Here is a 14167-nt window from a genome sequence, read left to right as displayed (position 1 = left end):
ATAAAGACAACTAACAAATCATATAGTTTTCAAACGACTCCATAATAGTAAATTACGTTTATTTAGGTTATCAACGAATTGTTTTAAAGAAAGAACAAAATAACTATTTAATCATAGAAGAGGTAAATATTGATGCCTTACAAATATTCAATAGCAATGAGCCAAGCGACAAGGAGTAATAGGAAAAAAAAAACTCTGAAATTGAAGACACAGTGTGGGATAATGGAGAAAGGAAAGAAACTTAAAGAAAACCGAGACCTGAAAGAGAAGAGGAAAAGAGAGTGGGTACTTATTATAAGGAAATTTACTTTTCTAGTCCTCAATATAGTGGCCCCAATTAGTTTATTTATATATTGCATGGACAATCTTAGGGGAAAAAAAATGAGACGCAAGAAGTTCGGCCTTTATTGAAGTGGAGATCTTATCTTATATCTTATATATTATCTTATTTTATATCTCATATCTTATTTTATACTATTATATAAACGAATATTTATTTTTATAGCTAACACCTCTTTCATAGAATGTGATTACAAAGTCCAAACCGATCCTTATTAAGGACAATATTATCCATGTAATATTATATATATATTCTCACTCATCTTTCTCACACATATCGACCTCTCCATATTTTACTATATCATCTCTCGACCTCTCCATTCCATATTTTATCATGATATTTTTGTTTTTTCAATATTTTAACCAGCAAGTTTTTCTTTGTGAATGAATTGATTCTAAAAATATATTTATCAGTTACATCATATCAGAGTATTCTGAAATGACCCGTTCTAATAATAATATCGATATGCTAAAATCCACATAAATTGTAGGAAAATTAAAATGTACCCGTGCCATGTACTAATCTATTCTATTTGTTGTCCATTACTAATCTAACCCTCCGATATTTTTGCACCTAAACTTTGCCATTTACGCTGACAAAGCAAATATCAAATCCCTGCAATTTTTTTTTAAAATTTGACCCACAACTTTTTTGGTTTTCATAAAATTACCCTATCTCTCCAAACTAAAGAAAGAAATGAGGAATATCCATCCTTGTTCTTGCTCCACTATGAATATGCTAGAAATCCACAAAAACTCAAAAAGTATTCCCAGCACCGAAATCATCTTAGAAATCATTCATTAGTTACATGGGAAATGGCCCTCTTGATATCCACAGCATCACCTACTTCATCTCACTTCCTCTCCACTAGCTTGACCAAGATTTGAAATTCAACTCATCGGGCGTCAATAAAACTCTCTAGTGTTCACTGATAAGTGCACAGAGTCTTTGATCCAAAGGGGACTTGGGATTACTAATCCTCCAACATCGACCGACCCCTTGTGATCATTCTGGGAGCAAGCTTCGGAAGTGGACTATAAGATCAAGGGAAGACCGCTTCTCTACATTTTTATTATTATTATTTTGAGAGAAATGACCAAGCTAATCTTGTAAAATTGAAAGTTTTGGGGTCTTAACACAAATATTAGAGAGATGCAGAATTTGCCACGTTTTTTTTCGCGGAATTTGCCACGTTAACTTAAACGAAAAAAAAAACAATTGGGTGGAAAAATGATTGAGGCAAATAAGGAGTACAAGACCACTAGATCAATAAGATGAGGAGTAGGAAAAAGGGGACTAAGAAATTATAAAATGAAACAAAGGAAATATTAAATTCTTTCTTCCTCTCTCTCTCTCTCTCTACATACTTAGTGTTTCAAATGTAATTTTGGTATATTGGGACGTTAAATATACAAGTTCTATATCATTATGTGGTTTGAATAACTCTAAATATAAATAATTGCTAAAATTTCACTAACATATCACATAATTTTGGATTATAATAATTTTTAAAAGCTATATAAATATTTTCTTTCCTTACTGTCAGCACCCCATTTTGATCCACCGACTCTAGAGAGGCTAAATCGTTATTTTGTCACCCGTATGATGGAAGTATTTCCAGCTAATTGCTCGAGCGTCCACGACTTTTTGAAAATGTGGCATTTTCCTAATTTAACGCCAATTTTATAATTTTTCAGAAAATAATAATATATGAGACGTCCTTAGATTTTACGTGCATCAACTTCAATTTTGAGAATCTAGGACAAGATTTGAGGCCGAAAAATATTTCTTCTGCAAAATATCGATCCTTGAATTTCTCTTAATGCAATGATGGTCCCAGATTATTTTTCTAACTCCAATTGGAAAGTCGAGAATTTTAGTCTTTATGCGCGTCAAATTTTAAAAAAAAAGTCAAACTGGGCATTTGACTTTTCCTACCACTTTTTCCCGTCCGTTTCCCTTCTTCCCCGTTTCCTTTTCATTTTCGTTTCCCTTCTTCCCCAGTTTTGCAAGTCCCTAACGAACCTGCAAAACCTTTTTTTTTCCCTTTTCTTCTTCTTTCTCCTTTCCTTCTCTAGTCCTCCCTTCTCATTTTCTGTTGCCCCCACTCCCTCACACCACCCAACCTCTATCACACCCCTCTCCTCCTTTGAACAAGCAGTCCCCAACTTCCCCTACCCTCTACTTCTCTGCACTTCCCTGAACCAAGCCTGTCCTTTCTTATTTCCTTTCTTTTTCTTTCCCGGCAGTACACAAAGGAAGGTGTGCTCTACTCGGCTGAGCCTTCGGCTGGCCTCGGCTCCTCCCTTTCTCTTCTCACTGGCTCGGGTCCTTTGGTCCCGAGCCACCAGCTCCTCGAAATTATTTGGACCGAAGCCGTCAGTCCCCAGAGACCAGTCCCTTCCATATCCCTAACCTTTTCTTTGCTTCCTTCTTTCCTTCTTCCCTTCACGGCAGCACTACAAGGAAATACCGACCATTATCATCACCACTATCTTTTCTCTTTCTCTCTCTCTCTCAGTCCCTTTCTCTTTGGCTTGGATTAACGAAAAAAAAACAACAAAAAGGGAGGGATCCCAAAACGAACCGGAACGGCCAAACCATTTTTCCCTCAGCTGAGCTCACATAGAAAATTAGGAGCTCGCTATCCCCGAAAAAAAAAAATTCCAGCTCGTCCTCACATTTCCAGCCGCTCTCCGCACCTCTCAACACGCCCTCAACTCCTCTAGAACCCTCAACTTCTCCCTCCCTCGCTCTCTCTCTAGCTCTCGAGCTTCTTTGGTCATCCCTTCCCTACAAAAGTCACGGACAGTTCAGGGACCAGAGGGGATCTTCCAAGTTCGTCACCCGCCACACCTGCCATCGAAACAACCCCGACTCTCTTCAGCCACGCGGGTCAGTTTGGTCCTCGCCAGCTCTTGAACTACCCCCAGCAGGTCACGCGGAGTCTCCAGGAGCCAAGAGTTAGCGTGCGAGGATGCCCGAGCCATCCTTTCTTTTTCCGGTTTCCCCTGGTGCTCTCACGGGTTTCTTTTTCTTTTTCCGGCCAGCACAAGTTCGAGCCACCCCAAGGTCGTTCCAGGGCCAGCCAGGGGTTCCTCGGCGTCCCTATGAGCTCATACACGAGGGCAACAACCCCTTTTTTCCAGCTGCACTCGCCATTCTCCTTCTCGGTGCGTTTTTCTCCAGTCGGGTCTGCCAGACCCGATCGGGCCACCCAACCCCACTCTTTTGACTCGATTTCCAGAACTCTCTTCTCCTCGAAGCTAGGCATAAATCTCGACTTAGTAGTATGCATAGGGCCTCATTTTTTATATATGAATGTTTTCTTGGATGGTGATGACGTGAAATGAACGTTTGTGAATCGTGTCGATGAGTGGGATTATCCCAAACCCAGTTTTACAAAGTTTTCTATGTGTTTCAGTTCAGTCCCTATGACTCTTTTCATTTTTTCGGATCAGCCCTCAACTTCCTGGTCTATTTCAATCAAATCCTGGGCCATTTTTAGTATTATTTTGCCTAGCCACAGAATTTTCCAAACGATTCAGATCAGCCCAAGAAACTTTTCAATCTATTTGAGTCCAGTCCCTACGACTCTTTCCACTTTTTCCAGATCAGCCCTAAACTTTCAGATCTGTTTCAATCAAACCCTGAGGCGTTTTTTAGCATTTTCAATTCAGCCACTGAACTTTTCAGACGATTCAAATTGGCTCAGGGAACTTTTCAATCTATTTCAGTCCAGTCCCTACAACTCTTTTCTTTTTTTCCAAGTTAGTCCGAAACTTTCAGATCTGTTTCAGCTGAACCCTGGGCTATTTTCAGCATTTTTCAATTCAGCCACAGAACTTTCTAGACAATTCAGATCAGTCCAGGGAACTTTTTCAATTCTTTTCAGTTCAGTCCCTGACGTTCTTAACAAATCCAGAATGGCCCCTAGCAGACATTTCACATTTTCGAAGTTGGCCTCGACTTTTTGATCTGTTCCAAATCAGTCCCTAGGATTTTAGCCGAATTTCAAATCAGCCCCAGTTCTTCGAAATTATTTCAATTCGGCCCTTAGGCAACTTAAAAATAAAATAATAAGGACTTCCAACCCGTCCTACTTGGGTCCCAGACAAACAATACGCATTTTCTTTTAATACGTTCATATCTCGTTTATCATGTGTACATGATGTGACAATACGTGTTTTTTTGTGTTTCCCCGCTTTCATGAGTCAGCGTTATTTTATCGATTCCGTTAATATTGTGTTTGTGTATGCTTGCATGTTTGCATGCGTTTCTTGTGATCATGGCGGCGCCGACTTTATAAAATGCATGTTATGATCGTTATTGATATATAATTGTGTGCAACCATATTATTCGTTTAGCATTGACCGGATGATAAACCGTAAGTTAAACGCGTTAGTTTTAAACGATGCATATGGATTTGTGTATCGGCAACCATCTCGGGCCCACGAGGGTCCAAGAGCGCATCGGCCATCATTTGACCGGGTGATCTTGGCCTCCGAGGACCCATCTTGGTCTTCGTGTCACAAATCGCTTCATGAACTCGTGGTATTCTAAGGCACAAGGTCATAATCACTAATAATCCCACACACGGGAAAATGGGACGTATCATTCGACTAAGTAAATCACTCGGCTTAAATAAATAAATTGCATGAACCGGTTATTAATTTGTAATCGCATCGACGAATCACGAAACGTCGGAAACGCCCTTTTAAAACCCACAATTTCGAAAGTATCGAGATACATAATGCTCGTAGCATGGGCATCTAGGGAATGCTCGTGCGCCTTGACTCAATTCCGGGCCCGATTTGAGGCGGCTAGGGTCGGGTTGTACGAACCTTCCTTAGACTACTCTCGGGCGGAATGATCATTTTCTCGGCCCTCTTGGGGTCGGCATGACCCTGATGGACCCAAAGGATCGATCAGCACCGGTTACCGACTTTCGATAGTCCATGTCACGTGATCTCAAATTTTGCATGAATACTTTACACACTTTACAGTTCAAGGGCATAACCGTCTTTTCGTGAATTGCCGACTCCCTAGGCATTAGGATGATCCAAACACTTACATCCACGGTCGGAGACGGGCAGCCCGTTCGACTACTAGTGTCATTTGCATAATCCACTGCATCCGGTTTCAGTGTTTCCGTCATCATATCGTAGATTCGGGCAGTTAGATCTATATTTATATAATAAAACATGCGAAATCCGACTAACTCTTCATCCGACTTAATCGAACATTAGAAAATGGCTAGGCGAGACACTAGGTTCTAATCTAGAGTCAAAATATGAGTTTGACATATTCAGTGAAACCGCTGTGTCATTTACAGAACAAAGTCTTAAAATCAACTCACACATGCATAATTGGCCACGCACTGCATCCTAGCATGTTCTCCTGCTTGCCTAGGTTAGGTATATTGTTTGCCAATTAACCCCGACTAATAATTGGTTAAATCACGTAAACTTGGCATAATACACAATTTGTCCGTATTTGTCTGTTTTCGTCTGTTTTCATCTGTTTTATCAAGTTTCTATCAGTTTTTTTCAGCTTTCCACTATTACTTGTTGTTTGTTGCGGTTCAGGTCCGAACCCTTAGATCACGCATTGCATGGGATCCAACTCCCCAAAACTATCGATCACGGGGTCCAACGCCCTCACACACATCGAGCGCGCGCAACCCGAGTACAGAGTGGGGCCTAACCCTGAGGCACTATCTTGCTCCAAGTAGGGTTTATGCGAAAGAAGACTCAGATCAGGTGTGTGAATCGTGGTTAAGCATCACCTGGGAGCTCGACCTATTCATAAGTCATCTCAAGAATCAATATGTTCTCTTGTCACCCATCGGTCAGGTCAGACAAGACCCCCGACTCTTTGAGTCCGCGTTACTTTAATTTATTTGTCGGTCATTATTCACGGTGAGTTAGAGTGGAATATTGCCTAGCGCAAACCGACCGGGATCCATGCATTTTTATTCAGTCATTTTATGTATTGAGAGTACATTGCGAGGGCATTTATTTGTATATTTATTCATTTGTAAAGATCCTCGGTCGGCGAGCAAGAGCTCCGAGTGTTGAATCGGTCAAGTCGATCTATTGCTACCCAGAGACAAGTAAGCCAAGTATTTGCGGTCTCAGTTTGCGCATGGAGTCGACCACGACGGTCCGACGAACTGTAACGCAAGGATTACGAACCGATTCCTCAACGTGCAAGCCTACTCTTCTTTCGGGTTTTTGGCCCGAAGCGATCATTTCCGGTTCCATACAGACCAATGCCTTGGCAAACTAAGTGTGTTCCATACCCCTAGACTCGAGTAACTTACCCGGCTATCGATTTCCAGGTCGTAAAATGGTAGGTGGCGACTTCTTCTCAGGTGCGTCCGTCGCGCGTCCCTAGGAAGGTGGACACTCCCAAGCCGTGCGCATTGGCGCACACATGCGGGCCTCGACGAGATGAAATTCGGGTCCGCACACTTACCATTGGCCAAATCATCCTTTTTATTACATAATTTTGGATTATAATAATTTTTTAAATAGCTTTCCTTACCAGTAGCCAAATCATTATTTTTTACTTGAGATGTTGGGCAACTTTTCGACCCAAATCATCATTTTTTACTTGCGATGTTGGCAACTTTTCGACTCGCGATGTTGGGCAATTTTCTTAGTATGTGGATATTTTCTATTTTCAGCCTGAATTCTCCCCCCTCCTTATCCTAGTATATGATTAAGATGATTTATCTGTCAAAATATTCAAAGAGTTAAATAACGGATTTTTCGCTAGTTAAAACAGAGTAATTGATCATGAAAAACGTAACTGAAAATGGAGGCACCATATTGATGTAAGACATCAATGGAGGGACTAACACGGGATCAACCAAATTGCCATCCGATGACCTTGTAATAGCCATGATGCCAAAGACAAAGACTCAAAAGAGGTCTGGGCATATCCACGATTCAAGCATAGCCAGCCCACCGAACAATGGGGAGGTTCGTAAACCCCACACCTCAAACGAGGGGAGCCTCGGACCTAGGGAAGAATGAGACAGTCAAAATACAACTAATGAGCAAATGCGCGGATAAGTTTCCCATTAATATATTCAATCGCATTCAGTCACATCCCCATAATACATCACCGAATTGACAAATTAGCATAATCAAGTTACTAATCGTGCTGCTTCCTACAGGCTTTCCTTCCAAGGAAGCAGCAAGCCTACCATTGATAAGGGATGATTTGTCCATGAAATTGGTACAATTTAGACTTGGTTTTATGTTGTTTTTATGATATCTGATGCTTGGATGACGGTTTCTAGGAAAACTTGTGCAAGAAAGGAGTTGGAGGCAATTTGATGCATGTTTGGGGATGAATTGGAGACCATTGAAATATCAAGATAGAACTTGCAAGGATACAAGGACTTCTGGTTAGTGGTGCACCACGTGCACAACCGATTCGAGAGGGAGTTCAGAATCAATCCCTGATTTATTTGCAAATCCTAGGATTCCCCTTCAATTACAATGGGAATTTTTATGAAATCTTTAAAGATAGATTCATTATTTGTTTCCTATTTTCGAGGGAGTTATAAAAACCTAAGGATCATCTAGGTTTAGGGTTTTTTAGTTTTTCTTTGAAGAGAAACTTGGAAAAGAGGCGGGCGGCTGCGGAGTGTTCCTCCAATGATCGCCAGTTTTCATTAATTCCTGCATAGCCATGTGTGGCTAATTCGTTTCGTTTGATTTGAAAGCGGAAACCTCACGGTTTGGTTGTGAGGAACAGGTTTTAATATTTCGATTTCAACACTTATTCATTCTTGGATGTCATCGTTACAAGTATTCTCTCATGGTCGTGAATATGATACTTGTAAGTTAGCTTATCGATGACTACTACAGTGTTTGTAAAAATCGATTTGAAGCAAGACTAATTAGGAACGAATGGTAGTTGCTGCCCTAATTGGTTAGAGAATGATAGGACGAGTCAATTAATTGATGAATCGATTAATCACTCGGGTAAGGCATCCTTGTACTTAAAACCGTTGCTTAGTTAATTGGAGAATCGGTCGATACCTTGTTAACTAGTTGATGAACTTACTAGTTAGACGGTGTTTTGACTAGTTAAAATTTAGATGCTAGTTGATTCCTTGTGGTCGCGGGAACTTGACTCTTAGCTACTGAAATTTACATTCTAATGCTTCTATGATCAACCAAACACTAGGTGGTTTTCGAACTCAAGTCATACGTCTCTCGGTTATTGATTACTCACTCTCCCTTGCACTTTTAAATTGTTTTTGCTGCAATTTAGTTTCTTGATTATCAAAATTCCCCTTTTGTTACTTTTGGTAGCTCATTGGTTTAGAGAACCCCTTAGCCTCCTTTGGGATTTTGACTCGGCTCTCACCCTTTTCTTACTACAAGTTTTGGGGAAATCAATTTTATTTTAGGGGCTTCAATAGGCCTTGCCCAAATTTAGCGACATTGCCGGGGAGGCAATTTAATTCTCTTAACTGTTGAGCTAATATATGCCCCGTTCTTCTCGTACATGTAAAATTATCTTTGATCCAGAGATCGAGAAGACCGCAAGGGCGAATCGGAGAGCTAAAAGGTTAATCGACAGGCTAGTAGAGCCAACCTCTTCTTCTAGCGACAATGAGAGTGAAAAAGAACAAGAACTGACTCCAACCATAATGGCTAGAGAATGAACATGGTGTTGGGAATTGGTGTATGCCCTAGAGGCAATCTATAATCAGTTTTGTAATATGATATCTATTTCTTTATAAAACGAGGCATATATGTTATTGTGTAGATTGCGCTAAATATGATTTTACACAATAATGTCCTTGGAATAGTAGGTTCAATAGGCATCAAGTGTGACTTGATTGTGAGATCCTATAATTACTGAACATTATTCCTAAATGTCCATAGTCAAAGTATTATCGTTAATTAGGACAACGGTAATACGGTTAGACTAGTGTGAGTGTTGATTGATGACCAAATCTCGTAGGTCATGGATATGGAGATATCAAATCACACCACATGTATACATTAAGAGTAATGTGTATTGGATTGACCCGCCATGAGATTGCTACATGGGTTGTTACGTGACTGTCATTAGCATATCTCAAAGTGACTATAGTGTAATGGTCCTTTGACTTGAGGTCACCATGGATTCCTACGTGTAATGTCGTATATTTTGATACTGTCAAACGCCACCGTAACTGGCTGGTTATAAAGATAGTTATTGGGTATGCCACAAAGCATGGAAAAGAATATGAGTGACCAAGATAGGATTTGTCCCTCCTACGAAACGGGAGCGATATCTCACGGCCACTTGGTGGTTAAGTCTAAAAGTGTATGCATACCCAAATGAGTCGATATAATGATATCGAGCTCATTTGCTCTGATAGACTTACCTGGTAAATCAAGAAAGAGAGATATTAAGCCATACAAGGATGTCATCGACCATGCCTTGGGCTCAATAGAGATATAGAGGACAATGGATTATATTACACGGTAATATAGGTCACGAGGTTCGTCGAGAAATTGACTTTCCGATTACTTGAGTAACAGTGATGCATTGCTAGATGCCGCTCACTGTTTGTAATATTAAAATAGAGATTTCGATATTACTATCAACGTAATTGGGAACCTACAGGGTCACACACTACAACTAACTTGACGAGATATTTTGAAACAACAAAATTGTCTAATAAAGATTAGATGATTTATGGTGCGACCGATTAATCGGATATTTAATGAGATTAAATTTGCCGATTAATTAGACCCGATTTATTAGATTTAATGGTGTGCTAAGTGGTTATTTTTATGGAACCACTTGGAGCCAATTATAGAAAGAAACATGGGCCAATTGTATGATAACACTTAGCTATACACATGGACTAATTAAATGATGTCACCTAGACTTACACATGTCACTTGGAGCCTTGATTCTCCTTAATCCCACATCGGTGGGGCTTTGAATTTGTCTTCCCCATATTGCTTATAAAAGGGGCAGCATGCATGTTTAGATATAAGAGATATATATATATACATGTATATGGGTGTACGTGTATAAGTGTAAGGAAATTCAAGTTGAATTGTTCAATTTGAATTAATCCTACTAGTCTAATAAATTTCGGGTGTCGCATCGGGGTGTTTCTTTCGACTGTTGGTCGCTAGCACCGCCGATCTCGAAAACTCGTCGACAAAGTCGGTGTGGATACCAGTAGAGGCGTCACGCGTGGGACGCTCGGTCGACAACTTTAAATATTCCAGGTACGCTTTTATTTACTCTTACTCTTCTAGTAGGTCTTGGAATTAGTTTCACGGGTAGGAAATTTTGAATTTCTGTTCCTTTTACGCTTCCGTTAGCCCCGTGGAACTAGCAATTGGTATCAGAGCCTAGCTAGTTAGAATCTGAGTAGATAATAGCATAAAATATGATTTTATGCTTGGTACTCGTGTGATTATGTTTGATATTTGCGGTGCATGACTGTTAGACATGGACAATGTCCTAGTTGTGTTAGTATAATAGTTATGCGTTTGGACTATTATGTAATTGTTACATAATAGTGTATGGTGAGATTCATTAAATGTTAATAAAATCCCTCAAAATATTAAGTCCATATCCTTCCACCATGTAACGCTCGTCAAGACCAAGATCGATGAGTGTGTAGACCTTGCCTTCGCATGATGCCCTCATTTATCCTAGTAAGATGTGGTGTTTACCAGTGGGTCGGACTTAACTGAGCAAGCTTAATAGGATTAGGAGTTCAGAGGCATGTAGTTGGGCATCGATCTACAAGATAGATTTGAATAAAGGAGTTATTCACCCAACTAATCAAGAGTTGCATGTGATGCAATTGGGAAAGTGAGTTCCCCACCTAAATAGCCAGTTTTGGGTGAATCAGCCCTCGCTGACTCAGAGCTTGGTGAGATATGGATCTTGAAGTACTATGAGAATGATATTCTCTGAATCAATGTTCAGGGTCATTGATTTGATATAAATAGTGGGAGCAATATTTAATAGAGTCCTCATTAAATATTGTAGTGTCATAATACTTATTTTGCATATTTTTTTGTGGTAGTTACCATGGCAGGGAGCACCTCTAGTACTTTCTGTTTGCGATCCGTCCTTGATAAGGACAAACTGTCAGGGAATAATTTCCTTGGTTGGTATCGAAACTTGAGAATTGTTCTCACCCAAGAAAAGAAACTATATGTCTTAGAGCAACCTCTTCTTGCGCCACCACCTGACGATGCCCCCCAAGCTGAGAAAGATGCTTATAGTAAGCATCATGATGATGCCGTAAACGTCGGATGTCTCATGTTAGTCACCATGGACTCGGAGCTTCAGAAGCAACATGAGAACATGAAGGCGTACGATATGATCGTGCATCTCAGGCAGCTCTATCAAGAGCAGGCCTGACATGAGAGATTCGAGATCTCTAAAGCACTTTTTCAGGCAAGGTTGACTGAGGGTAGCCCGGTGGGTCTTCATGTACTCAAGATGATTGGGTACGTCGAGACTCTGGGAAGACTGGGATTTCGTCTGGGTCAAGAGTTGGCCACAGATTTAGTCCTACAGTCGCTGCCCAGCAGTTATAGTCAGTTCATCATGAGCTATAATATGAATGACTACAATAAACCATTGCCTGAACTGCTTAACATGTTGAGAACAGCTGGGCATGATATCAGTAAGGGGACGTCTGTTCTAATGGTCCAGGGGACCAAAAGAAAGGGCAAGGGCAAGAGTAAAGGCCAGAGGGCTAAAGGTGCATCCAAGTATGACTTGGGTGCGTTGAAGCCTAAAGCCAAGGTGGCAAAGAATTATTACTGCTTCCATTGTGGCAACACTGGACATTGGAAGCGGAATTGTAAGGTATACCTAGAGGAGTTGAAGAAGAAGAAGGGAAGTGAGACTTCTACTTCAGGTATCCATGTTATAGAGATCAATGTATCTACTACTTCTACATCTTGGGTATTAGATACCGGGTGTGGTGCTCATATTTGTGGAAATATGCAGGACCTAAAGAACAGTAGATCGTTGACAAAGGGCGAGGTGGACCTACGAGTTGGAAATGGAGCAAGAGTTGCTACATTAACTGTAGGGACTTATCACTTAGTTTTGTCTACTGGGCTAGTATTAGATCTTAACGACTGTTATTATGTACCTGCTATTAGTAGAAACATAATATCTGTTTCTTGTTTGGACAAGAAGGGATTTTGTTTCACTATCAAGAACAAGTGTTGTTCTATGTACATGAATGATGTATATTATGGCAGTGCTCATTTAAATAATGGTCTGTATGTTCTTGATCTAGATACGCCTATTTATAATGTGGAAACCAAACGGCTCCAATCTAATGATTCGAACCCGACTTACCTCTGGCATTGTCGTTTAGGCCATATTAGCGAGAATCGCATCTCTAGACTCCATAAGGATGGATTACTGGACTCGTTTGATTTAGAATCGATCGAGACATGCGAACCTTGCTTAATGGGGAAAATGACTAAGGCCCCTTTTACCGGAAAAGGTGAGCGAGCTAGTGATCATCTGGCTCTCATACATACTGATGTATGTGGACCAGTGAACAAGCTTGCTAGAGGTGGGTATCTCTACTTCATTACATTTACTGATGATTTCAGTAGATTTGGATATGTGTATTTGATGAAACACAAATCTGAATCCTTTGAAAAGTTCAAAGAATTTAAGAATGAAGTGGAGAATCAGTTGGGTAAGAGCATTAAAGTTCTTCGATCAGATCGAGGAGGTGAATATTTGAGCTATGAGTTTGCTGACTATCTTAAACAGTGTGGGATTTTATCTCAACTAACTCCACCTGGAACACCACAGTGGAATGGTGTAGCTGAGAGGAGGAATCGAACTTTATTAGATATGGTTCGATCTTTGATGAGTCATGCAAACTTACCTGACTCCTTCTGGGAATATGCTCTACAGACAGCTGCTCTCATATTAAACAATGCTCCGTCGAAATCAGTTGAAAGGACACCATATGAGATGTGGTATGGGAAGCGTCCCAAGATGTCTTTTCTAAAAATATGGGGTTGCGAAGCTTATGTGAAGAGATTGTCTTCGGATAAGCTTAGCCCTAAATCGGACAAATGTTACTTTGTGGGGTATCCTAAGGAAACTCGAGGATACTATTTCTATAATCCCATCGAGGGCAAAGTGTTTGTCGCTCGAACTGCGGTATTCCTTGAGAAAGAGTTTCTCTTCAAAGGAACTAGTGGGAGGAAATTAGAACTTGGGGAAGTTCTACCACAAAATGACATTGACCAATCGACGGGCGATGTTGCAGAACAAGTACCACAAGTTGTTGTGGCATAATCTTCTATACAGGTGACACGGGAGCCTCGTTGGTCTAGTAGGATACGTCATGAGCCCGAGAGATATGAATTTCTCGTGACTCAAGACAATGACGTATTGCTCATAGATAATGATGAGCCTACAACCTATGCGGAAGCCGTAATAGGCCCTGACTCTGAGAAATGGCTGGAGGCCATGAGATCTGAGATGGAGTCCATGTACACTAACCAAGTATGGACTTTGGTTGATCCACCTGAATGGGCAAAACCCATTGGGTGTAAGTGGGTCTTCAAGAAGAAGACTGATATGGACGGTAATGTGATTACCTTTAAGGGCCGACTTGTGGCAAAAGGTTTCAAACAAGTTCATGGTGTTGACTATGACGAAACTTTTTCCCCGGTGGCTATGCTTAAATCCATAAGGATCTTGCTTGCAATTGCAGCTTATTATGATTATGAGATCTGGCAAATGGATGTCAAAACTGCTTTCCTGAACGAGAAGCTCCTC

This window comes from Punica granatum, chromosome 1 (genome assembly GCF_007655135.1).
Source record: "Punica granatum isolate Tunisia-2019 chromosome 1, ASM765513v2, whole genome shotgun sequence".
In the NCBI taxonomy this organism is placed as follows: domain Eukaryota; kingdom Viridiplantae; phylum Streptophyta; class Magnoliopsida; order Myrtales; family Lythraceae; genus Punica; species Punica granatum.
This window is presented reverse-complemented; position numbering follows the sequence as displayed.